Here is a 27,467-nt window from a genome sequence, read left to right on the forward strand (position 1 = left end):
AGGGCCTGACAGATCTGCTTTTGGGCCCGATTTCGACCTGCCAAGCCCTCTGGTGTGCTAGCTGTAGCCCTGGCTTTCCCCCCATGTGAGCTGCGTGCAGAGTAGTGAAAGCAGGGCCCTGATTGGCGCTGCTGGTGGGCGTGGACATGCAAATTTTGCAGGCCGGCCGAGGCCTGTGGGAAGCTGCTGTGGGTAGCTGCGCGCTTTCCAAAGTGGGCACAGGGCCCTTGGCTGGGCAACCTTGGGCCTCACAAGGCCCATGCTCTGCCTCGCCCGGCCTCAGGCCTTCCCTGTGTGGATGCCACCCTCGCTCTGCGGGGAGATGCCATGCGGGCCGCCCTCGCCCTGTCCCCTTCCAACTCATACTTACCTGGCAGGGGAGACACCATGATCACGAAGGTGGTTCTCCCAGGGTGAGGCTCATCCATTGCACTTCGGATGTGCTGACCCCTGCGATGTCCCCAAATGCGGGATACTCGACTGCATAATTTCTGGTAGTGGGGGACTGCGTTCGCGCTTTCCCCTGATCTCTGGTTTCAAGAAAGACAAAAAGGGAGAGAAAAATAAAAAGGAGTCTGGAGCACCTTTCGTCGTCTTCTGTGGTCTGTCCAGGGTGCTGCGGCTGGATTGGAAGGGGGCGTGGGCAAGAGGGGATAGCATGCAAAGTGCTGAGCCTGGGGAATGATGGGATAGTTGAAGCCTCCCACTCTGGGGACCTATCCAGAGACAGGGCAGTAGGCCCTGGCCAGGTGACATGTCTGCTCCTTTCGATCGCCAGCCCTGGGGCTGTGGCCTGGCTGCCAGCCACTTGCCTCACCCTAGCCTTCCCGGGCCCAGACTCTGGCTGAGAACCCCAGGCTGTGGCCCGGCGAGGGCTCTGCCCGGCGAGGGTTCTGCTGCGTTTGGGAGCGTTCGGGAAGGCGTGAGGGGCTCGGGGCGAGAACCCCTGCTCGCTTGCTGGCCGCTTTGTCTCTGACTTTCAGCCACAAGCAGTCAACTGGGGCCTAGCCAGGCAACAGGTCACTGCCTACTCTAGAGTTGGCTTCAGTGGCAGGTCTTGAGCATCAAAAGCCCCAAATCTCTGCTTCTGGGCCCAAAATCGACCTGGCAAGCCCCCTTCTGTGAGTGCTGTAGCCCTGGCTTTCCCGCCCGTGTGAGCTGCGTGCAGTATAGTGAAAGCAGGGCCCTGGTGGGCGTGGACATGCAAATTTTGCAGGCCGGCCGAGGCCTGTGGGAAGCTGCTGTGGGTAGCTGCGCGCTTTCCAAAGTGGGCACAGGGCCCTTGGCTGGGCAACCTTGGGCCTCACAAGGCCCATGCTCTGCCTCGCCCGGCCTCAGGCCTTCCCTGTGTGGATGCCACCCTCGCTCTGCGGGGAGATGCCATGCGGGCCGCCCTCGCCCTGTCCCCTTCCAACTCATACTTACCTGGCAGGGGAGACACCATGATCACGAAGGTGGTTCTCCCAGGGTGAGGCTCATCCATTGCACTTCGGATGTGCTGACCCCTGCGATGTCCCCAAATGCGGGATACTCGACTGCATAATTTCTGGTAGTGGGGGACTGCGTTCGCGTTTTCCCCTGATCTCTGGTTTCAAGAAAGACAAAAAGGGAGAGAAAAATAAAAAGGAGTCTGGAGCACCCTTTGACGTTTCTTGTCGTCCGTCCAGGGTGCTGTAAGCTGGCTGGAATGGGGAGTGGGCGAGGGCCCATTACATATGCGAATTGACGAGCTTGGGGGATGCTGGGTTAGGGCTTAGAAACGTGCTTCTGGGCCCGATTTCGGCCTGGCAAGCCCTCTTCTCTGCTTGCCGTAGCCTTTGCTTGCGCACAGTTTGGAGGGCCTGACAGATCTGCTTTTGGGCCCGATTTCGACCTGCCAAGCCCTCTGGTGTGCTAGCTGTAGCCCTGGCTTTCCCCCCATGTGAGCTGCGTGCAGAGTAGTGAAAGCAGGGCCCTGATTGGCGCTGCTGGTGGGCGTGGACATGCAAATTTTGCAGGCCGGCCGAGGCCTGTGGGAAGCTGCTGTGGGTAGCTGCGCGCTTTCCAAAGTGGGCACAGGGCCCTTGGCTGGGCAACCTTGGGCCTCACAAGGCCCATGCTCTGCCTCGCCCGGCCTCAGGCCTTCCCTGTGTGGATGCCACCCTCGCTCTGCGGGGAGATGCCATGCGGGCCGCCCTCGCCCTGTCCCCTTCCAACTCATACTTACCTGGCAGGGGAGACACCATGATCACGAAGGTGGTTCTCCCAGGGTGAGGCTCATCCATTGCACTTCGGATGTGCTGACCCCTGCGATGTCCCCAAATGCGGGATACTCGACTGCATAATTTCTGGTAGTGGGGGACTGCGTTCGCGCTTTCCCCTGATCTCTGGTTTCAAGAAAGACAAAAAGGGAGAGAAAAATAAAAAGGAGTCTGGAGCACCTTTCGTCGTCTTCTGTGGTCTGTCCAGGGTGCTGCGGCTGGATTGGAAGGGGGCGTGGGCAAGAGGGGATAGCATGCAAAGTGCTGAGCCTGGGGAATGATGGGATAGTTGAAGCCTCCCACTCTGGGGACCTATCCAGAGACAGGGCAGTAGGCCCTGGCCAGGTGACATGTCTGCTCCTTTCGATCGCCAGCCCTGGGGCTGTGGCCTGGCTGCCAGCCACTTGCCTCACCCTAGCCTTCCCGGGCCCAGACTCTGGCTGAGAACCCCAGGCTGTGGCCCGGCGAGGGCTCTGCCCGGCGAGGGTTCTGCTGCGTTTGGGAGCGTTCGGGAAGGCGTGAGGGGCTCGGGGCGAGAACCCCTGCTCGCTTGCTGGCCGCTTTGTCTCTGACTTTCAGCCACAAGCAGTCAACTGGGGCCTAGCCAGGCAACAGGTCACTGCCTACTCTAGAGTTGGCTTCAGTGGCAGGTCTTGAGCATCAAAAGCCCCAAATCTCTGCTTCTGGGCCCAAAATCGACCTGGCAAGCCCCCTTCTGTGAGTGCTGTAGCCCTGGCTTTCCCGCCCGTGTGAGCTGCGTGCAGTATAGTGAAAGCAGGGCCCTGGTGGGCGTGGACATGCACATTTTGCAGGCCGGCCGAGGCCTGTGGGAAGCTGCTGTGGGTAGCTGCGCGCTTTCCAAAGTGGGCACAGGGCCCTTGGCTGGGCAACCTTGGGCCTCACAAGGCCCATGCTCTGCCTCGCCCGGCCTCAGGCCTTCCCTGTGTGGATGCCACCCTCGCTCTGCGGGGAGATGCCATGCGGGCCGCCCTCACCCTGTCCCCTTCCAACTCATACTTACCTGGCAGGGGAGACACCATGATCACGAAGGTGGTTCTCCCAGGGTGAGGCTCATCCATTGCACTTCGGATGTGCTGACCCCTGCGATGTCCCCAAATGCGGGATACTCGACTGCATAATTTCTGGTAGTGGGGGACTGCGTTCGCGCTTTCCCCTGATCTCTGGTTTCAAGAAAAACAAAAAGGGAGAGAAAAATAAAAAGGAGTCTGGAGCACCCTTTGACGTTTCTTGTCGTCCGTCCAGGGTGCTGTAAGCTGGCTGGAATGGGGAGTGGGCGAGGGCCCATTACATATGCGAATTGACGAGCTTGGGGGATGCTGGGTTAGGGCTTAGAAACGTGCTTCTGGGCCCGATTTCGGCCTGGCAAGCCCTCTTCTCTGCTTGCCGTAGCCTTTGCTTGCGCACAGTTTGGAGGGCCTGACAGATCTGCTTTTGGGCCCGATTTCGACCTGCCAAGCCCTCTGGTGTGCTAGCTGTAGCCCTGGCTTTCCCCCCATGTGAGCTGCGTGCAGAGTAGTGAAAGCAGGGCCCTGATTGGCGCTGCTGGTGGGCGTGGACATGCAAATTTTGCAGGCCGGCCGAGGCCTGTGGGAAGCTGCTGTGGGTAGCTGCGCGCTTTCCAAAGTGGGCACAGGGCCCTTGGCTGGGCAACCTTGGGCCTCACAAGGCCCATGCTCTGCCTCGCCCGGCCTCAGGCCTTCCCTGTGTGGATGCCACCCTCGCTCTGCGGGGAGATGCCATGCGGGCCGCCCTCGCCCTGTCCCCTTCCAACTCATACTTACCTGGCAGGGGAGACACCATGATCACGAAGGTGGTTCTCCCAGGGTGAGGCTCATCCATTGCACTTCGGATGTGCTGACCCCTGCGATGTCCCCAAATGCGGGATACTCGACTGCATAATTTCTGGTAGTGGGGGACTGCGTTCGCGCTTTCCCCTGATCTCTGGTTTCAAGAAAGACAAAAAGGGAGAGAAAAATAAAAAGGAGTCTGGAGCACCCTTTGACGTTTCTTGTCGTCCGTCCAGGGTGCTGTAAGCTGGCTGGAATGGGGAGTGGGCGAGGGCCCATTACATATGCGAATTGACGAGCTTGGGGGATGCTGGGTTAGGGCTTAGAAACGTGCTTCTGGGCCCGATTTCGGCCTGGCAAGCCCTCTTCTCTGCTTGCCGTAGCCTTTGCTTGCGCACAGTTTGGAGGGCCTGACAGATCTGCTTTTGGGCCAGATTTCGACCTGCCAAGCCCTCTGGTGTGCTAGCTGTAGCCCTGGCTTTCCCCCCATGTGAGCTGCGTGCAGAGTAGTGAAAGCAGGGCCCTGATTGGCGCTGCTGGTGGGCGTGGACATGCAAATTTTGCAGGCCGGCCGAGGCCTGTGGGAAGCTGCTGTGGGTAGCTGCGCGCTTTCCAAAGTGGGCACAGGGCCCTTGGCTGGGCAACCTTGGGCCTCACAAGGCCCATGCTCTGCCTCGCCCGGCCTCAGGCCTTCCCTGTGTGGATGCCACCCTCGCTCTGCGGGGAGATGCCATGCGGGCCGCCCTCGCCCTGTCCCCTTCCAACTCATACTTACCTGGCAGGGGAGACACCATGATCACGAAGGTGGTTCTCCCAGGGTGAGGCTCATCCATTGCACTTCGGATGTGCTGACCCCTGCGATGTCCCCAAATGCGGGATACTCGACTGCATAATTTCTGGTAGTGGGGGACTGCGTTCGCGCTTTCCCCTGATCTCTGGTTTCAAGAAAGACAAAAAGGGAGAGAAAAATAAAAAGGAGTCTGGAGCACCTTTCGTCGTCTTCTGTGGTCTGTCCAGGGTGCTGCGGCTGGATTGGAAGGGGGCGTGGGCAAGAGGGGATAGCATGCAAAGTGCTGAGCCTGGGGAATGATGGGATAGTTGAAGCCTCCCACTCTGGGGACCTATCCAGAGACAGGGCAGTAGGCCCTGGCCAGGTGACATGTCTGCTCCTTTCGATCGCCAGCCCTGGGGCTGTGGCCTGGCTGCCAGCCACTTGCCTCACCCTAGCCTTCCCGGGCCCAGACTCTGGCTGAGAACCCCAGGCTGTGGCCCGGCGAGGGCTCTGCCCGGCGAGGGTTCTGCTGCGTTTGGGAGCGTTCGGGAAGGCGTGAGGGGCTCGGGGCGAGAACCCCTGCTCGCTTGCTGGCCGCTTTGTCTCTGACTTTCAGCCACAAGCAGTCAACTGGGGCCTAGCCAGGCAACAGGTCACTGCCTACTCTAGAGTTGGCTTCAGTGGCAGGTCTTGAGCATCAAAAGCCCCAAATCTCTGCTTCTGGGCCCAAAATCGACCTGGCAAGCCCCCTTCTGTGAGTGCTGTAGCCCTGGCTTTCCCGCCCGTGTGAGCTGCGTGCAGTATAGTGAAAGCAGGGCCCTGGTGGGCGTGGACATGCACATTTTGCAGGCCGGCCGAGGCCTGTGGGAAGTTGCTGTGGGTAGCTGCGCGCTTTCCAAAGTGGGCACAGGGCCCTTGGCTGGGCAACCTTGGGCCTCACAAGGCCCATGCTCTGCCTCGCCCGGCCTCAGGCCTTCCCTGTGTGGATGCCACCCTCGCTCTGCGGGGAGATGCCATGCGGGCCGCCCTCGCCCTGTCCCCTTCCAACTCATACTTACCTGGCAGGGGAGACACCATGATCACGAAGGTGGTTCTCCCAGGGTGAGGCTCATCCATTGCACTTCGGATGTGCTGACCCCTGCGATGTCCCCAAATGCGGGATACTCGACTGCATAATTTCTGGTAGTGGGGGACTGCGTTCGCGCTTTCCCCTGATCTCTGGTTTCAAGAAAGACAAAAAGGGAGAGAAAAATAAAAAGGAGTCTGGAGCACCCTTTGACGTTTCTTGTCGTCCGTCCAGGGTGCTGTAAGCTGGCTGGAATGGGGAGTGGGCGAGGGCCCATTACATATGCGAATTGACGAGCTTGGGGGATGCTGGGTTAGGGCTTAGAAACGTGCTTCTGGGCCCGATTTCGGCCTGGCAAGCCCTCTTCTCTGCTTGCCGTAGCCTTTGCTTGCGCACAGTTTGGAGGGCCTGACAGATCTGCTTTTGGGCCCGATTTCGACCTGCCAAGCCCTCTGGTGTGCTAGCTGTAGCCCTGGCTTTCCCCCCATGTGAGCTGCGTGCAGAGTAGTGAAAGCAGGGCCCTGATTGGCGCTGCTGGTGGGCGTGGACATGCAAATTTTGCAGGCCGGCCGAGGCCTGTGGGAAGCTGCTGTGGGTAGCTGCGCGCTTTCCAAAGTGGGCACAGGGCCCTTGGCTGGGCAACCTTGGGCCTCACAAGGCCCATGCTCTGCCTCGCCCGGCCTCAGGCCTTCCCTGTGTGGATGCCACCCTCGCTCTGCGGGGAGATGCCATGCGGGCCGCCCTCGCCCTGTCCCCTTCCAACTCATACTTACCTGGCAGGGGAGACACCATGATCACGAAGGTGGTTCTCCCAGGGTGAGGCTCATCCATTGCACTTCGGATGTGCTGACCCCTGCGATGTCCCCAAATGCGGGATACTCGACTGCATAATTTCTGGTAGTGGGGGACTGCGTTCGCGCTTTCCCCTGATCTCTGGTTTCAAGAAAGACAAAAAGGGAGAGAAAAATAAAAAGGAGTCTGGAGCACCCTTTGACGTTTCTTGTCGTCCGTCCAGGGTGCTGTAAGCTGGCTGGAATGGGGAGTGGGCGAGGGCCCATTACATATGCGAATTGACGAGCTTGGGGGATGCTGGGTTAGGGCTTAGAAACGTGCTTCTGGGCCCGATTTCGGCCTGGCAAGCCCTCTTCTCTGCTTGCCGTAGCCTTTGCTTGCGCACAGTTTGGAGGGCCTGACAGATCTGCTTTTGGGCCCGATTTCGACCTGCCAAGCCCTCTGGTGTGCTAGCTGTAGCCCTGGCTTTCCCCCCATGTGAGCTGCGTGCAGAGTAGTGAAAGCAGGGCCCTGATTGGCGCTGCTGGTGGGCGTGGACATGCAAATTTTGCAGGCCGGCCGAGGCCTGTGGGAAGCTGCTGTGGGTAGCTGCGCGCTTTCCAAAGTGGGCACAGGGCCCTTGGCTGGGCAACCTTGGGCCTCACAAGGCCCATGCTCTGCCTCGCCCGGCCTCAGGCCTTCCCTGTGTGGATGCCACCCTCGCTCTGCGGGGAGATGCCATGCGGGCCGCCCTCGCCCTGTCCCCTTCCAACTCATACTTACCTGGCAGGGGAGACACCATGATCACGAAGGTGGTTCTCCCAGGGTGAGGCTCATCCATTGCACTTCGGATGTGCTGACCCCTGCGATGTCCCCAAATGCGGGATACTCGACTGCATAATTTCTGGTAGTGGGAGACTGCGTTCGCGCTTTCCCCTGATCTCTGGTTTCAAGAAAGACAAAAAGGGAGAGAAAAATAAAAAGGAGTCTGGAGCACCTTTCGTCGTCTTCTGTGGTCTGTCCAGGGTGCTGCGGCTGGATTGGAAGGGGGCGTGGGCAAGAGGGGATAGCATGCAAAGTGCTGAGCCTGGGGAATGATGGGATAGTTGAAGCCTCCCACTCTGGGGACCTATCCAGAGACAGGGCAGTAGGCCCTGGCCAGGTGACATGTCTGCTCCTTTCGATCGCCAGCCCTGGGGCTGTGGCCTGGCTGCCAGCCACTTGCCTCACCCTAGCCTTCCCGGGCCCAGACTCTGGCTGAGAACCCCAGGCTGTGGCCCGGCGAGGGCTCTGCCCGGCGAGGGTTCTGCTGCGTTTGGGAGCGTTCGGGAAGGCGTGAGGGGCTCGGGGCGAGAACCCCTGCTCGCTTGCTGGCCGCTTTGTCTCTGACTTTCAGCCACAAGCAGTCAACTGGGGCCTAGCCAGGCAACAGGTCACTGCCTACTCTAGAGTTGGCTTCAGTGGCAGGTCTTGAGCATCAAAAGCCCCAAATCTCTGCTTCTGGGCCCAAAATCGACCTGGCAAGCCCCCTTCTGTGAGTGCTGTAGCCCTGGCTTTCCCGCCCGTGTGAGCTGCGTGCAGTATAGTGAAAGCAGGGCCCTGGTGGGCGTGGACATGCAAATTTTGCAGGCCGGCCGAGGCCTGTGGGAAGCTGCTGTGGGTAGCTGCGCGCTTTCCAAAGTGGGCACAGGGCCCTTGGCTGGGCAACCTTGGGCCTCACAAGGCCCATGCTCTGCCTCGCCCGGCCTCAGGCCTTCCCTGTGTGGATGCCACCCTCGCTCTGCGGGGAGATGCCATGCGGGCCGCCCTCGCCCTGTCCCCTTCCAACTCATACTTACCTGGCAGGGGAGACACCATGATCACGAAGGTGGTTCTCCCAGGGTGAGGCTCATCCATTGCACTTCGGATGTGCTGACCCCTGCGATGTCCCCAAATGCGGGATACTCGACTGCATAATTTCTGGTAGTGGGGGACTGCGTTCGCGCTTTCCCCTGATCTCTGGTTTCAAGAAAGACAAAAAGGGAGAGAAAAATAAAAAGGAGTCTGGAGCACCCTTTGACGTTTCTTGTCGTCCGTCCAGGGTGCTGTAAGCTGGCTGGAATGGGGAGTGGGCGAGGGCCCATTACATATGCGAATTGACGAGCTTGGGGGATGCTGGGTTAGGGCTTAGAAACGTGCTTCTGGGCCCGATTTCGGCCTGGCAAGCCCTCTTCTCTGCTTGCCGTAGCCTTTGCTTGCGCACAGTTTGGAGGGCCTGACAGATCTGCTTTTGGGCCCGATTTCGACCTGCCAAGCCCTCTGGTGTGCTAGCTGTAGCCCTGGCTTTCCCCCCATGTGAGCTGCGTGCAGAGTAGTGAAAGCAGGGCCCTGATTGGCGCTGCTGGTGGGCGTGGACATGCAAATTTTGCAGGCCGGCCGAGGCCTGTGGGAAGCTGCTGTGGGTAGCTGCGCGCTTTCCAAAGTGGGCACAGGGCCCTTGGCTGGGCAACCTTGGGCCTCACAAGGCCCATGCTCTGCCTCGCCCGGCCTCAGGCCTTCCCTGTGTGGATGCCACCCTCGCTCTGCGGGGAGATGCCATGCGGGCCGCCCTCGCCCTGTCCCCTTCCAACTCATACTTACCTGGCAGGGGAGACACCATGATCACGAAGGTGGTTCTCCCAGGGTGAGGCTCATCCATTGCACTTCGGATGTGCTGACCCCTGCGATGTCCCCAAATGCGGGATACTCGACTGCATAATTTCTGGTAGTGGGGGACTGCGTTCGCGCTTTCCCCTGATCTCTGGTTTCAAGAAAGACAAAAAGGGAGAGAAAAATAAAAAGGAGTCTGGAGCACCTTTCGTCGTCTTCTGTGGTCTGTCCAGGGTGCTGCGGCTGGATTGGAAGGGGGCGTGGGCAAGAGGGGATAGCATGCAAAGTGCTGAGCCTGGGGAATGATGGGATAGTTGAAGCCTCCCACTCTGGGGACCTATCCAGAGACAGGGCAGTAGGCCCTGGCCAGGTGACATGTCTGCTCCTTTCGATCGCCAGCCCTGGGGCTGTGGCCTGGCTGCCAGCCACTTGCCTCACCCTAGCCTTCCCGGGCCCAGACTCTGGCTGAGAACCCCAGGCTGTGGCCCGGCGAGGGCTCTGCCCGGCGAGGGTTCTGCTGCGTTTGGGAGCGTTCGGGAAGGCGTGAGGGGCTCGGGGCGAGAACCCCTGCTCGCTTGCTGGCCGCTTTGTCTCTGACTTTCAGCCACAAGCAGTCAACTGGGGCCTAGCCAGGCAACAGGTCACTGCCTACTCTAGAGTTGGCTTCAGTGGCAGGTCTTGAGCATCAAAAGCCCCAAATCTCTGCTTCTGGGCCCAAAATCGACCTGGCAAGCCCCCTTCTGTGAGTGCTGTAGCCCTGGCTTTCCCGCCCGTGTGAGCTGCGTGCAGTATAGTGAAAGCAGGGCCCTGGTGGGCGTGGACATGCAAATTTTGCAGGCCGGCCGAGGCCTGTGGGAAGCTGCTGTGGGTAGCTGCGCGCTTTCCAAAGTGGGCACAGGGCCCTTGGCTGGGCAACCTTGGGCCTCACAAGGCCCATGCTCTGCCTCGCCCGGCCTCAGGCCTTCCCTGTGTGGATGCCACCCTCGCTCTGCGGGGAGATGCCATGCGGGCCGCCCTCGCCCTGTCCCCTTCCAACTCATACTTACCTGGCAGGGGAGACACCATGATCACGAAGGTGGTTCTCCCAGGGTGAGGCTCATCCATTGCACTTCGGATGTGCTGACCCCTGCGATGTCCCCAAATGCGGGATACTCGACTGCATAATTTCTGGTAGTGGGGGACTGCGTTCGCGCTTTCCCCTGATCTCTGGTTTCAAGAAAGACAAAAAGGGAGAGAAAAATAAAAAGGAGTCTGGAGCACCCTTTGACGTTTCTTGTCGTCCGTCCAGGGTGCTGTAAGCTGGCTGGAATGGGGAGTGGGCGAGGGCCCATTACATATGCGAATTGACGAGCTTGGGGGATGCTGGGTTAGGGCTTAGAAACGTGCTTCTGGGCCCGATTTCGGCCTGGCAAGCCCTCTTCTCTGCTTGCCGTAGCCTTTGCTTGCGCACAGTTTGGAGGGCCTGACAGATCTGCTTTTGGGCCCGATTTCGACCTGCCAAGCCCTCTGGTGTGCTAGCTGTAGCCCTGGCTTTCCCCCCATGTGAGCTGCGTGCAGAGTAGTGAAAGCAGGGCCCTGATTGGCGCTGCTGGTGGGCGTGGACATGCAAATTTTGCAGGCCGGCCGAGGCCTGTGGGAAGCTGCTGTGGGTAGCTGCGCGCTTTCCAAAGTGGGCACAGGGCCCTTGGCTGGGCAACCTTGGGCCTCACAAGGCCCATGCTCTGCCTCGCCCGGCCTCAGGCCTTCCCTGTGTGGATGCCACCCTCGCTCTGCGGGGAGATGCCATGCGGGCCGCCCTCGCCCTGTCCCCTTCCAACTCATACTTACCTGGCAGGGGAGACACCATGATCACGAAGGTGGTTCTCCCAGGGTGAGGCTCATCCATTGCACTTCGGATGTGCTGACCCCTGCGATGTCCCCAAATGCGGGATACTCGACTGCATAATTTCTGGTAGTGGGGGACTGCGTTCGCGCTTTCCCCTGATCTCTGGTTTCAAGAAAGACAAAAAGGGAGAGAAAAATAAAAAGGAGTCTGGAGCACCTTTCGTCGTCTTCTGTGGTCTGTCCAGGGTGCTGCGGCTGGATTGGAAGGGGGCGTGGGCAAGAGGGGATAGCATGCAAAGTGCTGAGCCTGGGGAATGATGGGATAGTTGAAGCCTCCCACTCTGGGGACCTATCCAGAGACAGGGCAGTAGGCCCTGGCCAGGTGACATGTCTGCTCCTTTCGATCGCCAGCCCTGGGGCTGTGGCCTGGCTGCCAGCCACTTGCCTCACCCTAGCCTTCCCGGGCCCAGACTCTGGCTGAGAACCCCAGGCTGTGGCCCGGCGAGGGCTCTGCCCGGCGAGGGTTCTGCTGCGTTTGGGAGCGTTCGGGAAGGCGTGAGGGGCTCGGGGCGAGAACCCCTGCTCGCTTGCTGGCCGCTTTGTCTCTGACTTTCAGCCACAAGCAGTCAACTGGGGCCTAGCCAGGCAACAGGTCACTGCCTACTCTAGAGTTGGCTTCAGTGGCAGGTCTTGAGCATCAAAAGCCCCAAATCTCTGCTTCTGGGCCCAAAATCGACCTGGCAAGCCCCCTTCTGTGAGTGCTGTAGCCCTGGCTTTCCCGCCCGTGTGAGCTGCGTGCAGTATAGTGAAAGCAGGGCCCTGGTGGGCGTGGACATGCACATTTTGCAGGCCGGCCGAGGCCTGTGGGAAGCTGCTGTGGGTAGCTGCGCGCTTTCCAAAGTGGGCACAGGGCCCTTGGCTGGGCAACCTTGGGCCTCACAAGGCCCATGCTCTGCCTCGCCCGGCCTCAGGCCTTCCCTGTGTGGATGCCACCCTCGCTCTGCGGGGAGATGCCATGCGGGCCGCCCTCGCCCTGTCCCCTTCCAACTCATACTTACCTGGCAGGGGAGACACCATGATCACGAAGGTGGTTCTCCCAGGGTGAGGCTCATCCATTGCACTTCGGATGTGCTGACCCCTGCGATGTCCCCAAATGCGGGATACTCGACTGCATAATTTCTGGTAGTGGGGGACTGCGTTCGCGCTTTCCCCTGATCTCTGGTTTCAAGAAAGACAAAAAGGGAGAGAAAAATAAAAAGGAGTCTGGAGCACCCTTTGACGTTTCTTGTCGTCCGTCCAGGGTGCTGTAAGCTGGCTGGAATGGGGAGTGGGCGAGGGCCCATTACATATGCGAATTGACGAGCTTGGGGGATGCTGGGTTAGGGCTTAGAAACGTGCTTCTGGGCCCGATTTCGGCCTGGCAAGCCCTCTTCTCTGCTTGCCGTAGCCTTTGCTTGCGCACAGTTTGGAGGGCCTGACAGATCTGCTTTTGGGCCCGATTTCGACCTGCCAAGCCCTCTGGTGTGCTAGCTGTAGCCCTGGCTTTCCCCCCATGTGAGCTGCGTGCAGAGTAGTGAAAGCAGGGCCCTGATTGGCGCTGCTGGTGGGCGTGGACATGCAAATTTTGCAGGCCGGCCGAGGCCTGTGGGAAGCTGCTGTGGGTAGCTGCGCGCTTTCCAAAGTGGGCACAGGGCCCTTGGCTGGGCAACCTTGGGCCTCACAAGGCCCATGCTCTGCCTCGCCCGGCCTCAGGCCTTCCCTGTGTGGATGCCACCCTCGCTCTGCGGGGAGATGCCATGCGGGCCGCCCTCGCCCTGTCCCCTTCCAACTCATACTTACCTGGCAGGGGAGACACCATGATCACGAAGGTGGTTCTCCCAGGGTGAGGCTCATCCATTGCACTTCGGATGTGCTGACCCCTGCGATGTCCCCAAATGCGGGATACTCGACTGCATAATTTCTGGTAGTGGGGGACTGCGTTCGCGCTTTCCCCTGATCTCTGGTTTCAAGAAAGACAAAAAGGGAGAGAAAAATAAAAAGGAGTCTGGAGCACCCTTTGACGTTTCTTGTCGTCCGTCCAGGGTGCTGTAAGCTGGCTGGAATGGGGAGTGGGCGAGGGCCCATTACATATGCGAATTGACGAGCTTGGGGGATGCTGGGTTAGGGCTTAGAAACGTGCTTCTGGGCCCGATTTCGGCCTGGCAAGCCCTCTTCTCTGCTTGCCGTAGCCTTTGCTTGCGCACAGTTTGGAGGGCCTGACAGATCTGCTTTTGGGCCCGATTTCGACCTGCCAAGCCCTCTGGTGTGCTAGCTGTAGCCCTGGCTTTCCCCCCATGTGAGCTGCGTGCAGAGTAGTGAAAGCAGGGCCCTGATTGGCGCTGCTGGTGGGCGTGGACATGCAAATTTTGCAGGCCGGCCGAGGCCTGTGGGAAGCTGCTGTGGGTAGCTGCGCGCTTTCCAAAGTGGGCACAGGGCCCTTGGCTGGGCAACCTTGGGCCTCACAAGGCCCATGCTCTGCCTCACCCGGCCTCAGGCCTTCCCTGTGTGGATGCCACCCTCGCTCTGCGGGGAGATGCCATGCGGGCCGCCCTCGCCCTGTCCCCTTCCAACTCATACTTACCTGGCAGGGGAGACACCATGATCACGAAGGTGGTTCTCCCAGGGTGAGGCTCATCCATTGCACTTCGGATGTGCTGACCCCTGCGATGTCCCCAAATGCGGGATACTCGACTGCATAATTTCTGGTAGTGGGGGACTGCGTTCGCGCTTTCCCCTGATCTCTGGTTTCAAGAAAGACAAAAAGGGAGAGAAAAATAAAAAGGAGTCTGGAGCACCCTTTGACGTTTCTTGTCGTCCGTCCAGGGTGCTGTAAGCTGGCTGGAATGGGGAGTGGGCGAGGGCCCATTACATATGCGAATTGACGAGCTTGGGGGATGCTGGGTTAGGGCTTAGAAACGTGCTTCTGGGCCCGATTTCGGCCTGGCAAGCCCTCTTCTCTGCTTGCCGTAGCCTTTGCTTGCGCACAGTTTGGAGGGCCTGACAGATCTGCTTTTGGGCCCGATTTCGACCTGCCAAGCCCTCTGGTGTGCTAGCTGTAGCCCTGGCTTTCCCCCCATGTGAGCTGCGTGCAGAGTAGTGAAAGCAGGGCCCTGATTGGCGCTGCTGGTGGGCGTGGACATGCAAATTTTGCAGGCCGGCCGAGGCCTGTGGGAAGCTGCTGTGGGTAGCTGCGCGCTTTCCAAAGTGGGCACAGGGCCCTTGGCTGGGCAACCTTGGGCCTCACAAGGCCCATGCTCTGCCTCGCCCGGCCTCAGGCCTTCCCTGTGTGGATGCCACCCTCGCTCTGCGGGGAGATGCCATGCGGGCCGCCCTCGCCCTGTCCCCTTCCAACTCATACTTACCTGGCAGGGGAGACACCATGATCACGAAGGTGGTTCTCCCAGGGTGAGGCTCATCCATTGCACTTCGGATGTGCTGACCCCTGCGATGTCCCCAAATGCGGGATACTCGACTGCATAATTTCTGGTAGTGGGGGACTGCGTTCGCGCTTTCCCCTGATCTCTGGTTTCAAGAAAGACAAAAAGGGAGAGAAAAATAAAAAGGAGTCTGGAGCACCTTTCGTCGTCTTCTGTGGTCTGTCCAGGGTGCTGCGGCTGGATTGGAAGGGGGCGTGGGCAAGAGGGGATAGCATGCAAAGTGCTGAGCCTGGGGAATGATGGGATAGTTGAAGCCTCCCACTCTGGGGACCTATCCAGAGACAGGGCAGTAGGCCCTGGCCAGGTGACATGTCTGCTCCTTTCGATCGCCAGCCCTGGGGCTGTGGCCTGGCTGCCAGCCACTTGCCTCACCCTAGCCTTCCCGGGCCCAGACTCTGGCTGAGAACCCCAGGCTGTGGCCCGGCGAGGGCTCTGCCCGGCGAGGGTTCTGCTGCGTTTGGGAGCGTTCGGGAAGGCGTGAGGGGCTCGGGGCGAGAACCCCTGCTCGCTTGCTGGCCGCTTTGTCTCTGACTTTCAGCCACAAGCAGTCAACTGGGGCCTAGCCAGGCAACAGGTCACTGCCTACTCTAGAGTTGGCTTCAGTGGCAGGTCTTGAGCATCAAAAGCCCCAAATCTCTGCTTCTGGGCCCAAAATCGACCTGGCAAGCCCCCTTCTGTGAGTGCTGTAGCCCTGGCTTTCCCGCCCGTGTGAGCTGCGTGCAGTATAGTGAAAGCAGGGCCCTGGTGGGCGTGGACATGCAAATTTTGCAGGCCGGCCGAGGCCTGTGGGAAGCTGCTGTGGGTAGCTGCGCGCTTTCCAAAGTGGGCACAGGGCCCTTGGCTGGGCAACCTTGGGCCTCACAAGGCCCATGCTCTGCCTCGCCCGGCCTCAGGCCTTCCCTGTGTGGATGCCACCCTCGCTCTGCGGGGAGATGCCATGCGGGCCGCCCTCGCCCTGTCCCCTTCCAACTCATACTTACCTGGCAGGGGAGACACCATGATCACGAAGGTGGTTCTCCCAGGGTGAGGCTCATCCATTGCACTTCGGATGTGCTGACCCCTGCGATGTCCCCAAATGCGGGATACTCGACTGCATAATTTCTGGTAGTGGGGGACTGCGTTCGCGCTTTCCCCTGATCTCTGGTTTCAAGAAAGACAAAAAGGGAGAGAAAAATAAAAAGGAGTCTGGAGCACCCTTTGACGTTTCTTGTCGTCCGTCCAGGGTGCTGTAAGCTGGCTGGAATGGGGAGTGGGCGAGGGCCCATTACATATGCGAATTGACGAGCTTGGGGGATGCTGGGTTAGGGCTTAGAAACGTGCTTCTGGGCCCGATTTCGGCCTGGCAAGCCCTCTTCTCTGCTTGCCGTAGCCTTTGCTTGCGCACAGTTTGGAGGGCCTGACAGATCTGCTTTTGGGCCCGATTTCGACCTGCCAAGCCCTCTGGTGTGCTAGCTGTAGCCCTGGCTTTCCCCCCATGTGAGCTGCGTGCAGAGTAGTGAAAGCAGGGCCCTGATTGGCGCTGCTGGTGGGCGTGGACATGCAAATTTTGCAGGCCGGCCGAGGCCTGTGGGAAGCTGCTGTGGGTAGCTGCGCGCTTTCCAAAGTGGGCACAGGGCCCTTGGCTGGGCAACCTTGGGCCTCACAAGGCCCATGCTCTGCCTCGCCCGGCCTCAGGCCTTCCCTGTGTGGATGCCACCCTCGCTCTGCGGGGAGATGCCATGCGGGCCGCCCTCGCCCTGTCCCCTTCCAACTCATACTTACCTGGCAGGGGAGACACCATGATCACGAAGGTGGTTCTCCCAGGGTGAGGCTCATCCATTGCACTTCGGATGTGCTGACCCCTGCGATGTCCCCAAATGCGGGATACTCGACTGCATAATTTCTGGTAGTGGGGGACTGCGTTCGCGCTTTCCCCTGATCTCTGGTTTCAAGAAAGACAAAAAGGGAGAGAAAAATAAAAAGGAGTCTGGAGCACCCTTTGACGTTTCTTGTCGTCCGTCCAGGGTGCTGTAAGCTGGCTGGAATGGGGAGTGGGCGAGGGCCCATTACATATGCGAATTGACGTGCTTGGGGGATGCTGGGTTAGGGCTTAGAAACGTGCTTCTGGGCCCGATTTCGGCCTGGCAAGCCCTCTTCTCTGCTTGCCGTAGCCTTTGCTTGCGCACAGTTTGGAGGGCCTGACAGATCTGCTTTTGGGCCCGATTTCGACCTGCCAAGCCCTCTGGTGTGCTAGCTGTAGCCCTGGCTTTCCCCCCATGTGAGCTGCGTGCAGAGTAGTGAAAGCAGGGCCCTGATTGGCGCTGCTGGTGGGCGTGGACATGCAAATTTTGCAGGCCGGCCGAGGCCTGTGGGAAGCTGCTGTGGGTAGCTGCGCGCTTTCCAAAGTGGGCACAGGGCCCTTGGCTGGGCAACCTTGGGCCTCACAAGGCCCATGCTCTGCCTCGCCCGGCCTCAGGCCTTCCCTGTGTGGATGCCACCCTCGCTCTGCGGGGAGATGCCATGCGGGCCGCCCTCGCCCTGTCCCCTTCCAACTCATACTTACCTGGCAGGGGAGACACCATGATCACGAAGGTGGTTCTCCCAGGGTGAGGCTCATCCATTGCACTTCGGATGTGCTGACCCCTGCGATGTCCCCAAATGCGGGATACTCGACTGCATAATTTCTGGTAGTGGGGGACTGCGTTCGCGCTTTCCCCTGATCTCTGGTTTCAAGAAAGACAAAAAGGGAGAGAAAAATAAAAAGGAGTCTGGAGCACCTTTCGTCGTCTTCTGTGGTCTGTCCAGGGTGCTGCGGCTGGATTGGAAGGGGGCGTGGGCAAGAGGGGATAGCATGCAAAGTGCTGAGCCTGGGGAATGATGGGATAGTTGAAGCCTCCCACTCTGGGGACCTATCCAGAGACAGGGCAGTAGGCCCTGGCCAGGTGACATGTCTGCTCCTTTCGATCGCCAGCCCTGGGGCTGTGGCCTGGCTGCCAGCCACTTGCCTCACCCTAGCCTTCCCGGGCCCAGACTCTGGCTGAGAACCCCAGGCTGTGGCCCGGCGAGGGCTCTGCCCGGCGAGGGTTCTGCTGCGTTTGGGAGCGTTCGGGAAGGCGTGAGGGGCTCGGGGCGAGAACCCCTGCTCGCTTGCTGGCCGCTTTGTCTCTGACTTTCAGCCACAAGCAGTCAACTGGGGCCTAGCCAGGCAACAGGTCACTGCCTACTCTAGAGTTGGCTTCAGTGGCAGGTCTTGAGCATCAAAAGCCCCAAATCTCTGCTTCTGGGCCCAAAATCGACCTGGCAAGCCCCCTTCTGTGAGTGCTGTAGCCCTGGCTTTCCCGCCCGTGTGAGCTGCGTGCAGTATAGTGAAAGCAGGGCCCTGGTGGGCGTGGACATGCAAATTTTGCAGGCCGGCCGAGGCCTGTGGGAAGCTGCTGTGGGTAGCTGCGCGCTTTCCAAAGTGGGCACAGGGCCCTTGGCTGGGCAACCTTGGGCCTCACAAGGCCCATGCTCTGCCTCGCCCGGCCTCAGGCCTTCCCTGTGTGGATGCCACCCTCGCTCTGCGGGGAGATGCCATGCGGGCCGCCCTCGCCCTGTCCCCTTCCAACTCATACTTACCTGGCAGGGGAGACACCATGATCACGAAGGTGGTTCTCCCAGGGTGAGGCTCATCCATTGCACTTCGGATGTGCTGACCCCTGCGATGTCCCCAAATGCGGGATACTCGACTGCATAATTTCTGGTAGTGGGGGACTGCGTTCGCGCTTTCCCCTGATCTCTGGTTTCAAGAAAGACAAAAAGGGAGAGAAAAATAAAAAGGAGTCTGGAGCACCCTTTGACGTTTCTTGTCGTCCGTCCAGGGTGCTGTAAGCTGGCTGGAATGGGGAGTGGGCGAGGGCCCATTACATATGCGAATTGACGAGCTTGGGGGATGCTGGGTTAGGGCTTAGAAACGTGCTTCTGGGCCCGATTTCGGCCTGGCAAGCCCTCTTCTCTGCTTGCCGTAGCCTTTGCTTGCGCACAGTTTGGAGGGCCTGACAGATCTGCTTTTGGGCCCGATTTCGACCTGCCAAGCCCTCTGGTGTGCTAGCTGTAGCCCTGGCTTTCCCCCCATGTGAGCTGCGTGCAGAGTAGTGAAAGCAGGGCCCTGATTGGCGCTGCTGGTGGGCGTGGACATGCAAATTTTGCAGGCCGGCCGAGGCCTGTGGGAAGCTGCTGTGGGTAGCTGCGCGCTTTCCAAAGTGGCACAGGGCCCTTGGCTGGGCAACCTTGGGCCTCACAAGGCCCATGCTCTGCCTCGCCCGGCCTCAGGCCTTCCCTGTGTGGATGCCACCCTCGCTCTGCGGGGAGATGCCATGCGGGCCGCCCTCGCCCTGTCCCCTTCCAACTCATACTTACCTGGCAGGGGAGACACCATGATCACGAAGGTGGTTCTCCCAGGGTGAGGCTCATCCATTGCACTTCGGATGTGCTGACCCCTGCGATGTCCCCAAATGCGGGATACTCGACTGCATAATTTCTGGTAGTGGGGGACTGCGTTCGCGCTTTCCCCTGATCTCTGGTTTCAAGAAAGACAAAAAGGGAGAGAAAAATAAAAAGGAGTCTGGAGCACCCTTTGACGTTTCTTGTCGTCCGTCCAGGGTGCTGTAAGCTGGCTGGAATGGGGAGTGGGCGAGGGCCCATTACATATGCGAATTGACGAGCTTGGGGGATGCTGGGTTAGGGCTTAGAAACGTGCTTCTGGGCCCGATTTCGGCCTGGCAAGCCCTCTTCTCTGCTTGCCGTAGCCTTTGCTTGCGCACAGTTTGGAGGGCCTGACAGATCTGCTTTTGGGCCCGATTTCGACCTGCCAAGCCCTCTGGTGTGCTAGCTGTAGCCCTGGCTTTCCCCCCATGTGAGCTGCGTGCAGAGTAGTGAAAGCAGGGCCCTGATTGGCGCTGCTGGTGGGCGTGGACATGCAAATTTTGCAGGCCGGCCGAGGCCTGTGGGAAGCTGCTGTGGGTAGCTGCGCGCTTTCCAAAGTGGGCACAGGGCCCTTGGCTGGGCAACCTTGGGCCTCACAAGGCCCATGCTCTGCCTCACCCGGCCTCAGGCCTTCCCTGTGTGGATGCCACCCTCGCTCTGCGGGGAGATGCCATGCGGGCCGCCCTCGCCCTGTCCCCTTCCAACTCATACTTACCTGGCAGGGGAGACACCATGATCACGAAGGTGGTTCTCCCAGGGTGAGGCTCATCCATTGCACTTCGGATGTGCTGACCCCTGCGATGTCCCCAAATGCGGGATACTCGACTGCATAATTTCTGGTAGTGGGGGACTGCGTTCGCGCTTTCCCCTGATCTCTGGTTTCAAGAAAGACAAAAAGGGAGAGAAAAATAAAAAGGAGTCTGGAGCACCCTTTGACGTTTCTTGTCGTCCGTCCAGGGTGCTGTAAGCTGGCTGGAATGGGGAGTGGGCGAGGGCCCATTACATATGCGAATTGACGAGCTTGGGGGATGCTGGGTTAGGGCTTAGAAACGTGCTTCTGGGCCCGATTTCGGCCTGGCAAGCCCTCTTCTCTGCTTGCCGTAGCCTTTGCTTGCGCACAGTTTGGAGGGCCTGACAGATCTGCTTTTGGGCCCGATTTCGACCTGCCAAGCCCTCTGGTGTGCTAGCTGTAGCCCTGGCTTTCCCCCCATGTGAGCTGCGTGCAGAGTAGTGAAAGCAGGGCCCTGATTGGCGCTGCTGGTGGGCGTGGACATGCAAATTTTGCAGGCCGGCCGAGGCCTGTGGGAAGCTGCTGTGGGTAGCTGCGCGCTTTCCAAAGTGGGCACAGGGCCCTTGGCTGGGCAACCTTGGGCCTCACAAGGCCCATGCTCTGCCTCGCCCGGCCTCAGGCCTTCCCTGTGTGGATGCCACCCTCGCTCTGCGGGGAGATGCCATGCGGGCCGCCCTCGCCCTGTCCCCTTCCAACTCATACTTACCTGGCAGGGGAGACACCATGATCACGAAGGTGGTTCTCCCAGGGTGAGGCTCATCCATTGCACTTCGGATGTGCTGACCCCTGCGATGTCCCCAAATGCGGGATACTCGACTGCATAATTTCTGGTAGTGGGGGACTGCGTTCGCGCTTTCCCCTGATCTCTGGTTTCAAGAAAGACAAAAAGGGAGAGAAAAATAAAAAGGAGTCTGGAGCACCTTTCGTCGTCTTCTGTGGTCTGTCCAGGGTGCTGCGGCTGGATTGGAAGGGGGCGTGGGCAAGAGGGGATAGCATGCAAAGTGCTGAGCCTGGGGAATGATGGGATAGTTGAAGCCTCCCACTCTGGGGACCTATCCAGAGACAGGGCAGTAGGCCCTGGCCAGGTGACATGTCTGCTCCTTTCGATCGCCAGCCCTGGGGCTGTGGCCTGGCTGCCAGCCACTTGCCTCACCCTAGCCTTCCCGGGCCCAGACTCTGGCTGAGAACCCCAGGCTGTGGCCCGGCGAGGGCTCTGCCCGGCGAGGGTTCTGCTGCGTTTGGGAGCGTTCGGGAAGGCGTGAGGGGCTCGGGGCGAGAACCCCTGCTCGCTTGCTGGCCGCTTTGTCTCTGACTTTCAGCCACAAGCAGTCAACTGGGGCCTAGCCAGGCAACAGGTCACTGCCTACTCTAGAGTTGGCTTCAGTGGCAGGTCTTGAGCATCAAAAGCCCCAAATCTCTGCTTCTGGGCCCAAAATCGACCTGGCAAGCCCCCTTCTGTGAGTGCTGTAGCCCTGGCTTTCCCGCCCGTGTGAGCTGCGTGCAGTATAGTGAAAGCAGGGCCCTGGTGGGCGTGGACATGCAAATTTTGCAGGCCGGCCGAGGCCTGTGGGAAGCTGCTGTGGGTAGCTGCGCGCTTTCCAAAGTGGGCACAGGGCCCTTGGCTGGGCAACCTTGGGCCTCACAAGGCCCATGCTCTGCCTCGCCCGGCCTCAGGCCTTCCCTGTGTGGATGCCACCCTCGCTCTGCGGGGAGATGCCATGCGGGCCGCCCTCGCCCTGTCCCCTTCCAACTCATACTTACCTGGCAGGGGAGACACCATGATCACGAAGGTGGTTCTCCCAGGGTGAGGCTCATCCATTGCACTTCGGATGTGCTGACCCCTGCGATGTCCCCAAATGCGGGATACTCGACTGCATAATTTCTGGTAGTGGGGGACTGCGTTCGCGCTTTCCCCTGATCTCTGGTTTCAAGAAAGACAAAAAGGGAGAGAAAAATAAAAAGGAGTCTGGAGCACCCTTTGACGTTTCTTGTCGTCCGTCCAGGGTGCTGTAAGCTGGCTGGAATGGGGAGTGGGCGAGGGCCCATTACATATGCGAATTGACGAGCTTGGGGGATGCTGGGTTAGGGCTTAGAAACGTGCTTCTGGGCCCGATTTCGGCCTGGCAAGCCCTCTTCTCTGCTTGCCGTAGCCTTTGCTTGCGCACAGTTTGGAGGGCCTGACAGATCTGCTTTTGGGCCCGATTTCGACCTGCCAAGCCCTCTGGTGTGCTAGCTGTAGCCCTGGCTTTCCCCCCATGTGAGCTGCGTGCAGAGTAGTGAAAGCAGGGCCCTGATTGGCGCTGCTGGTGGGCGTGGACATGCAAATTTTGCAGGCCGGCCGAGGCCTGTGGGAAGCTGCTGTGGGTAGCTGCGCGCTTTCCAAAGTGGGCACAGGGCCCTTGGCTGGGCAACCTTGGGCCTCACAAGGCCCATGCTCTGCCTCGCCCGGCCTCAGGCCTTCCCTGTGTGGATGCCACCCTCGCTCTGCGGGGAGATGCCATGCGGGCCGCCCTCGCCCTGTCCCCTTCCAACTCATACTTACCTGGCAGGGGAGACACCATGATCACGAAGGTGGTTCTCCCAGGGTGAGGCTCATCCATTGCACTTCGGATGTGCTGACCCCTGCGATGTCCCCAAATGCGGGATACTCGACTGCATAATTTCTGGTAGTGGGGGACTGCGTTCGCGCTTTCCCCTGATCTCTGGTTTCAAGAAAGACAAAAAGGGAGAGAAAAATAAAAAGGAGTCTGGAGCACCTTTCGTCGTCTTCTGTGGTCTGTCCAGGGTGCTGCGGCTGGATTGGAAGGGGGCGTGGGCAAGAGGGGATAGCATGCAAAGTGCTGAGCCTGGGGAATGATGGGATAGTTGAAGCCTCCCACTCTGGGGACCTATCCAGAGACAGGGCAGTAGGCCCTGGCCAGGTGACATGTCTGCTCCTTTCGATCGCCAGCCCTGGGGCTGTGGCCTGGCTGCCAGCCACTTGCCTCACCCTAGCCTTCCCGGGCCCAGACTCTGGCTGAGAACCCCAGGCTGTGGCCCGGCGAGGGCTCTGCCCGGCGAGGGTTCTGCTGCGTTTGGGAGCGTTCGGGAAGGCGTGAGGGGCTCGGGGCGAGAACCCCTGCTCGCTTGCTGGCCGCTTTGTCTCTGACTTTCAGCCACAAGCAGTCAACTGGGGCCTAGCCAGGCAACATGTCACTGCCTACTCTAGAGTTGGCTTCAGTGGCAGGTCTTGAGCATCAAAAGCCCCAAATCTCTGCTTCTGGGCCCAAAATCGACCTGGCAAGCCCCCTTCTGTGAGTGCTGTAGCCCTGGCTTTCCCGCCCGTGTGAGCTGCGTGCAGTATAGTGAAAGCAGGGCCCTGGTGGGCGTGGACATGCAAATTTTGCAGGCCGGCCGAGGCCTGTGGGAAGCTGCTGTGGGTAGCTGCGCGCTTTCCAAAGTGGGCACAGGGCCCTTGGCTGGGCAACCTTGGGCCTCACAAGGCCCATGCTCTGCCTCGCCCGGCCTCAGGCCTTCCCTGTGTGGATGCCACCCTCGCTCTGCGGGGAGATGCCATGCGGGCCGCCCTCGCCCTGTCCCCTTCCAACTCATACTTACCTGGCAGGGGAGACACCATGATCACGAAGGTGGTTCTCCCAGGGTGAGGCTCATCCATTGCACTTCGGATGTGCTGACCCCTGCGATGTCCCCAAATGCGGGATACTCGACTGCATAATTTCTGGTAGTGGGGGACTGCGTTCGCGCTTTCCCCTGATCTCTGGTTTCAAGAAAGACAAAAAGGGAGAGAAAAATAAAAAGGAGTCTGGAGCACCCTTTGACGTTTCTTGTCGTCCGTCCAGGGTGCTGTAAGCTGGCTGGAATGGGGAGTGGGCGAGGGCCCATTACATATGCGAATTGACGAGCTTGGGGGATGCTGGGTTAGGGCTTAGAAACGTGCTTCTGGGCCCGATTTCGGCCTGGCAAGCCCTCTTCTCTGCTTGCCGTAGCCTTTGCTTGCGCACAGTTTGGAGGGCCTGACAGATCTGCTTTTGGGCCCGATTTCGACCTGCCAAGCCCTCTGGTGTGCTAGCTGTAGCCCTGGCTTTCCCCCCATGTGAGCTGCGTGCAGAGTAGTGAAAGCAGGGCCCTGATTGGCGCTGCTGGTGGGCGTGGACATGCAAATTTTGCAGGCCGGCCGAGGCCTGTGGGAAGCTGCTGTGGGTAGCTGCGCGCTTTCCAAAGTGGGCACAGGGCCCTTGGCTGGGCAACCTTGGGCCTCACAAGGCCCATGCTCTGCCTCGCCCGGCCTCAGGCCTTCCCTGTGTGGATGCCACCCTCGCTCTGCGGGGAGATGCCATGCGGGCCGCCCTCGCCCTGTCCCCTTCCAACTCATACTTACCTGGCAGGGGAGACACCATGATCACGAAGGTGGTTCTCCCAGGGTGAGGCTCATCCATTGCACTTCGGATGTGCTGACCCCTGCGATGTCCCCAAATGCGGGATACTCGACTGCATAATTTCTGGTAGTGGGGGACTGCGTTCGCGCTTTCCCCTGATCTCTGGTTTCAAGAAAGACAAAAAGGGAGAGAAAAATAAAAAGGAGTCTGGAGCACCCTTTGACGTTTCTTGTCGTCCGTCCAGGGTGCTGTAAGCTGGCTGGAATGGGGAGTGGGCGAGGGCCCATTACATATGCGAATTGACGTGCTTGGGGGATGCTGGGTTAGGGCTTAGAAACGTGCTTCTGGGCCCGATTTCGGCCTGGCAAGCCCTCTTCTCTGCTTGCCGTAGCCTTTGCTTGCGCACAGTTTGGAGGGCCTGACAGATCTGCTTTTGGGCCCGATTTCGACCTGCCAAGCCCTCTGGTGTGCTAGCTGTAGCCCTGGCTTTCCCCCCATGTGAGCTGCGTGCAGAGTAGTGAAAGCAGGGCCCTGATTGGCGCTGCTGGTGGGCGTGGACATGCAAATTTTGCAGGCCGGCCGAGGCCTGTGGGAAGCTGCTGTGGGTAGCTGCGCGCTTTCCAAAGTGGGCACAGGGCCCTTGGCTGGGCAACCTTGGGCCTCACAAGGCCCATGCTCTGCCTCGCCCGGCCTCAGGCCTTCCCTGTGTGGATGCCACCCTCGCTCTGCGGGGAGATGCCATGCGGGCCGCCCTCGCCCTGTCCCCTTCCAACTCATACTTACCTGGCAGGGGAGACACCATGATCACGAAGGTGGTTCTCCCAGGGTGAGGCTCATCCATTGCACTTCGGATGTGCTGACCCCTGCGATGTCCCCAAATGCGGGATACTCGACTGCATAATTTCTGGTAGTGGGGGACTGCGTTCGCGCTTTCCCCTGATCTCTGGTTTCAAGAAAGACAAAAAGGGAGAGAAAAATAAAAAGGAGTCTGGAGCACCTTTCGTCGTCTTCTGTGGTCTGTCCAGGGTGCTGCGGCTGGATTGGAAGGGGGCGTGGGCAAGAGGGGATAGCATGCAAAGTGCTGAGCCTGGGGAATGATGGGATAGTTGAAGCCTCCCACTCTGGGGACCTATCCAGAGACAGGGCAGTAGGCCCTGGCCAGGTGACATGTCTGCTCCTTTCGATCGCCAGCCCTGGGGCTGTGGCCTGGCTGCCAGCCACTTGCCTCACCCTAGCCTTCCCGGGCCCAGACTCTGGCTGAGAACCCCAGGCTGTGGCCCGGCGAGGGCTCTGCCCGGCGAGGGTTCTGCTGCGTTTGGGAGCGTTCGGGAAGGCGTGAGGGGCTCGGGGCGAGAACCCCTGCTCGCTTGCTGGCCGCTTTGTCTCTGACTTTCAGCCACAAGCAGTCAACTGGGGCCTAGCCAGGCAACAGGTCACTGCCTACTCTAGAGTTGGCTTCAGTGGCAGGTCTTGAGCATCAAAAGCCCCAAATCTCTGCTTCTGGGCCCAAAATCGACCTGGCAAGCCCCCTTCTGTGAGTGCTGTAGCCCTGGCTTTCCCGCCCGTGTGAGCTGCGTGCAGTATAGTGAAAGCAGGGCCCTGGTGGGCGTGGACATGCAAATTTTGCAGGCCGGCCGAGGCCTGTGGGAAGCTGCTGTGGGTAGCTGCGCGCTTTCCAAAGTGGGCACAGGGCCCTTGGCTGGGCAACCTTGGGCCTCACAAGGCCCATGCTCTGCCTCGCCCGGCCTCAGGCCTTCCCTGTGTGGATGCCACCCTCGCTCTGCGGGGAGATGCCATGCGGGCCGCCCTCGCCCTGTCCCCTTCCAACTCATACTTACCTGGCAGGGGAGACACCATGATCACGAAGGTGGTTCTCCCAGGGTGAGGCTCATCCATTGCACTTCGGATGTGCTGACCCCTGCGATGTCCCCAAATGCGGGATACTCGACTGCATAATTTCTGGTAGTGGGGGACTGCGTTCGCGCTTTCCCCTGATCTCTGGTTTCAAGAAAGACAAAAAGGGAGAGAAAAATAAAAAGGAGTCTGGAGCACCCTTTGACGTTTCTTGTCGTCCGTCCAGGGTGCTGTAAGCTGGCTGGAATGGGGAGTGGGCGAGGGCCCATTACATATGCGAATTGACGAGCTTGGGGGATGCTGGGTTAGGGCTTAGAAACGTGCTTCTGGGCCCGATTTCGGCCTGGCAAGCCCTCTTCTCTGCTTGCCGTAGCCTTTGCTTGCGCACAGTTTGGAGGGCCTGACAGATCTGCTTTTGGGCCCGATTTCGACCTGCCAAGCCCTCTGGTGTGCTAGCTGTAGCCCTGGCTTTCCCCCCATGTGAGCTGCGTGCAGAGTAGTGAAAGCAGGGCCCTGATTGGCGCTGCTGGTGGGCGTGGACATGCAAATTTTGCAGGCCGGCCGAGGCCTGTGGGAAGCTGCTGTGGGTAGCTGCGCGCTTTCCAAAGTGGGCACAGGGCCCTTGGCTGGGCAACCTTGGGCCTCACAAGGCCCATGCTCTGCCTCGCCCGGCCTCAGGCCTTCCCTGTGTGGATGCCACCCTCGCTCTGCGGGGAGATGCCATGCGGGCCGCCCTCGCCCTGTCCCCTTCCAACTCATACTTACCTGGCAGGGGAGACACCATGATCACGAAGGTGGTTCTCCCAGGGTGAGGCTCATCCATTGCACTTCGGATGTGCTGACCCCTGCGATGTCCCCAAATGCGGGATACTCGACTGCATAATTTCTGGTAGTGGGGGACTGCGTTCGCGCTTTCCCCTGATCTCTGGTTTCAAGAAAGACAAAAAGGGAGAGAAAAATAAAAAGGAGTCTGGAGCACCCTTTGACGTTTCTTGTCGTCCGTCCAGGGTGCTGTAAGCTGGCTGGAATGGGGAGTGGGCGAGGGCCCATTACATATGCGAATTGACGAGCTTGGGGGATGCTGGGTTAGGGCTTAGAAACGTGCTTCTGGGCCCGATTTCGGCCTGGCAAGCCCTCTTCTCTGCTTGCCGTAGCCTTTGCTTGCGCACAGTTTGGAGGGCCTGACAGATCTGCTTTTGGGCCCGATTTCGACCTGCCAAGCCCTCTGGTGTGCTAGCTGTAGCCCTGGCTTTCCCCCCATGTGAGCTGCGTGCAGAGTAGTGAAAGCAGGGCCCTGATTGGCGCTGCTGGTGGGCGTGGACATGCAAATTTTGCAGGCCGGCCGAGGCCTGTGGGAAGCTGCTGTGGGTAGCTGCGCGCTTTCCAAAGTGGGCACAGGGCCCTTGGCTGGGCAACCTT

The 27,467-nt window shown here is 59.8% G+C and overlaps 31 non-coding genes across 31 annotated transcripts; all 31 read left to right on the top strand.

Moving 5' to 3' along the window:
• The first annotated feature begins 362 nt into the window (after positions 1 to 362).
• On the top strand, positions 363 to 526 carry LOC144820999 (U1 spliceosomal RNA). The gene has a single exon (XR_013608100.1). It is a non-coding gene; the product is annotated as a U1 spliceosomal RNA (small nuclear RNA).
• Positions 527 to 1,417: 891 nt separating this feature from the next.
• LOC144820467 (U1 spliceosomal RNA) lies at positions 1,418 to 1,581 on the top strand. The gene has a single exon (XR_013607794.1). It is a non-coding gene; the product is annotated as a U1 spliceosomal RNA (small nuclear RNA).
• Positions 1,582 to 2,198: 617 nt separating this feature from the next.
• Positions 2,199 to 2,362, top strand: LOC144821000 (U1 spliceosomal RNA). The gene has a single exon (XR_013608101.1). It is a non-coding gene; the product is annotated as a U1 spliceosomal RNA (small nuclear RNA).
• An 891-nt stretch (positions 2,363 to 3,253) lies between these two features.
• On the top strand, positions 3,254 to 3,417 carry LOC144821001 (U1 spliceosomal RNA). The gene has a single exon (XR_013608103.1). It is a non-coding gene; the product is annotated as a U1 spliceosomal RNA (small nuclear RNA).
• A 617-nt stretch (positions 3,418 to 4,034) lies between these two features.
• Positions 4,035 to 4,198, top strand: LOC144821002 (U1 spliceosomal RNA). The gene has a single exon (XR_013608104.1). It is a non-coding gene; the product is annotated as a U1 spliceosomal RNA (small nuclear RNA).
• Positions 4,199 to 4,815: 617 nt separating this feature from the next.
• Positions 4,816 to 4,979, top strand: LOC144821003 (U1 spliceosomal RNA). Its single transcript, XR_013608105.1, has one exon. It is a non-coding gene; the product is annotated as a U1 spliceosomal RNA (small nuclear RNA).
• An 891-nt stretch (positions 4,980 to 5,870) lies between these two features.
• LOC144821004 (U1 spliceosomal RNA) lies at positions 5,871 to 6,034 on the top strand. The gene has a single exon (XR_013608106.1). It is a non-coding gene; the product is annotated as a U1 spliceosomal RNA (small nuclear RNA).
• A 617-nt stretch (positions 6,035 to 6,651) lies between these two features.
• LOC144821005 (U1 spliceosomal RNA) lies at positions 6,652 to 6,815 on the top strand. Its single transcript, XR_013608107.1, has one exon. It is a non-coding gene; the product is annotated as a U1 spliceosomal RNA (small nuclear RNA).
• A 617-nt stretch (positions 6,816 to 7,432) lies between these two features.
• LOC144820482 (U1 spliceosomal RNA) lies at positions 7,433 to 7,596 on the top strand. The gene has a single exon (XR_013607809.1). It is a non-coding gene; the product is annotated as a U1 spliceosomal RNA (small nuclear RNA).
• Positions 7,597 to 8,487: 891 nt separating this feature from the next.
• LOC144821007 (U1 spliceosomal RNA) lies at positions 8,488 to 8,651 on the top strand. The gene has a single exon (XR_013608108.1). It is a non-coding gene; the product is annotated as a U1 spliceosomal RNA (small nuclear RNA).
• Positions 8,652 to 9,268: 617 nt separating this feature from the next.
• Positions 9,269 to 9,432, top strand: LOC144821008 (U1 spliceosomal RNA). Its single transcript, XR_013608109.1, has one exon. It is a non-coding gene; the product is annotated as a U1 spliceosomal RNA (small nuclear RNA).
• An 891-nt stretch (positions 9,433 to 10,323) lies between these two features.
• Positions 10,324 to 10,487, top strand: LOC144821009 (U1 spliceosomal RNA). Its single transcript, XR_013608110.1, has one exon. It is a non-coding gene; the product is annotated as a U1 spliceosomal RNA (small nuclear RNA).
• A 617-nt stretch (positions 10,488 to 11,104) lies between these two features.
• Positions 11,105 to 11,268, top strand: LOC144821010 (U1 spliceosomal RNA). Its single transcript, XR_013608111.1, has one exon. It is a non-coding gene; the product is annotated as a U1 spliceosomal RNA (small nuclear RNA).
• An 891-nt stretch (positions 11,269 to 12,159) lies between these two features.
• On the top strand, positions 12,160 to 12,323 carry LOC144821011 (U1 spliceosomal RNA). Its single transcript, XR_013608112.1, has one exon. It is a non-coding gene; the product is annotated as a U1 spliceosomal RNA (small nuclear RNA).
• A 617-nt stretch (positions 12,324 to 12,940) lies between these two features.
• LOC144821012 (U1 spliceosomal RNA) lies at positions 12,941 to 13,104 on the top strand. The gene has a single exon (XR_013608113.1). It is a non-coding gene; the product is annotated as a U1 spliceosomal RNA (small nuclear RNA).
• A 617-nt stretch (positions 13,105 to 13,721) lies between these two features.
• On the top strand, positions 13,722 to 13,885 carry LOC144821013 (U1 spliceosomal RNA). The gene has a single exon (XR_013608114.1). It is a non-coding gene; the product is annotated as a U1 spliceosomal RNA (small nuclear RNA).
• A 617-nt stretch (positions 13,886 to 14,502) lies between these two features.
• Positions 14,503 to 14,666, top strand: LOC144821014 (U1 spliceosomal RNA). The gene has a single exon (XR_013608115.1). It is a non-coding gene; the product is annotated as a U1 spliceosomal RNA (small nuclear RNA).
• An 891-nt stretch (positions 14,667 to 15,557) lies between these two features.
• On the top strand, positions 15,558 to 15,721 carry LOC144821015 (U1 spliceosomal RNA). Its single transcript, XR_013608116.1, has one exon. It is a non-coding gene; the product is annotated as a U1 spliceosomal RNA (small nuclear RNA).
• A 617-nt stretch (positions 15,722 to 16,338) lies between these two features.
• On the top strand, positions 16,339 to 16,502 carry LOC144821016 (U1 spliceosomal RNA). Its single transcript, XR_013608117.1, has one exon. It is a non-coding gene; the product is annotated as a U1 spliceosomal RNA (small nuclear RNA).
• A 617-nt stretch (positions 16,503 to 17,119) lies between these two features.
• On the top strand, positions 17,120 to 17,283 carry LOC144821017 (U1 spliceosomal RNA). The gene has a single exon (XR_013608118.1). It is a non-coding gene; the product is annotated as a U1 spliceosomal RNA (small nuclear RNA).
• An 891-nt stretch (positions 17,284 to 18,174) lies between these two features.
• Positions 18,175 to 18,338, top strand: LOC144821018 (U1 spliceosomal RNA). The gene has a single exon (XR_013608119.1). It is a non-coding gene; the product is annotated as a U1 spliceosomal RNA (small nuclear RNA).
• Positions 18,339 to 18,954: 616 nt separating this feature from the next.
• LOC144821019 (U1 spliceosomal RNA) lies at positions 18,955 to 19,118 on the top strand. Its single transcript, XR_013608120.1, has one exon. It is a non-coding gene; the product is annotated as a U1 spliceosomal RNA (small nuclear RNA).
• A 617-nt stretch (positions 19,119 to 19,735) lies between these two features.
• On the top strand, positions 19,736 to 19,899 carry LOC144821020 (U1 spliceosomal RNA). Its single transcript, XR_013608121.1, has one exon. It is a non-coding gene; the product is annotated as a U1 spliceosomal RNA (small nuclear RNA).
• A 617-nt stretch (positions 19,900 to 20,516) lies between these two features.
• LOC144821021 (U1 spliceosomal RNA) lies at positions 20,517 to 20,680 on the top strand. The gene has a single exon (XR_013608122.1). It is a non-coding gene; the product is annotated as a U1 spliceosomal RNA (small nuclear RNA).
• Positions 20,681 to 21,571: 891 nt separating this feature from the next.
• LOC144821022 (U1 spliceosomal RNA) lies at positions 21,572 to 21,735 on the top strand. The gene has a single exon (XR_013608123.1). It is a non-coding gene; the product is annotated as a U1 spliceosomal RNA (small nuclear RNA).
• Positions 21,736 to 22,352: 617 nt separating this feature from the next.
• On the top strand, positions 22,353 to 22,516 carry LOC144821023 (U1 spliceosomal RNA). The gene has a single exon (XR_013608124.1). It is a non-coding gene; the product is annotated as a U1 spliceosomal RNA (small nuclear RNA).
• Positions 22,517 to 23,407: 891 nt separating this feature from the next.
• LOC144821024 (U1 spliceosomal RNA) lies at positions 23,408 to 23,571 on the top strand. The gene has a single exon (XR_013608125.1). It is a non-coding gene; the product is annotated as a U1 spliceosomal RNA (small nuclear RNA).
• A 617-nt stretch (positions 23,572 to 24,188) lies between these two features.
• Positions 24,189 to 24,352, top strand: LOC144821025 (U1 spliceosomal RNA). The gene has a single exon (XR_013608126.1). It is a non-coding gene; the product is annotated as a U1 spliceosomal RNA (small nuclear RNA).
• A 617-nt stretch (positions 24,353 to 24,969) lies between these two features.
• LOC144821026 (U1 spliceosomal RNA) lies at positions 24,970 to 25,133 on the top strand. The gene has a single exon (XR_013608127.1). It is a non-coding gene; the product is annotated as a U1 spliceosomal RNA (small nuclear RNA).
• An 891-nt stretch (positions 25,134 to 26,024) lies between these two features.
• Positions 26,025 to 26,188, top strand: LOC144821027 (U1 spliceosomal RNA). Its single transcript, XR_013608128.1, has one exon. It is a non-coding gene; the product is annotated as a U1 spliceosomal RNA (small nuclear RNA).
• Positions 26,189 to 26,805: 617 nt separating this feature from the next.
• LOC144821028 (U1 spliceosomal RNA) lies at positions 26,806 to 26,969 on the top strand. The gene has a single exon (XR_013608129.1). It is a non-coding gene; the product is annotated as a U1 spliceosomal RNA (small nuclear RNA).
• The last annotated feature ends 498 nt before the right edge of the window (positions 26,970 to 27,467 follow it).

The sequence above is a fragment of the Lissotriton helveticus genome, chromosome 2_1 (assembly GCF_964261635.1).
Source record: "Lissotriton helveticus chromosome 2_1, aLisHel1.1, whole genome shotgun sequence".
In the NCBI taxonomy this organism is placed as follows: Eukaryota; Metazoa; Chordata; class Amphibia; order Caudata; family Salamandridae; genus Lissotriton; species Lissotriton helveticus.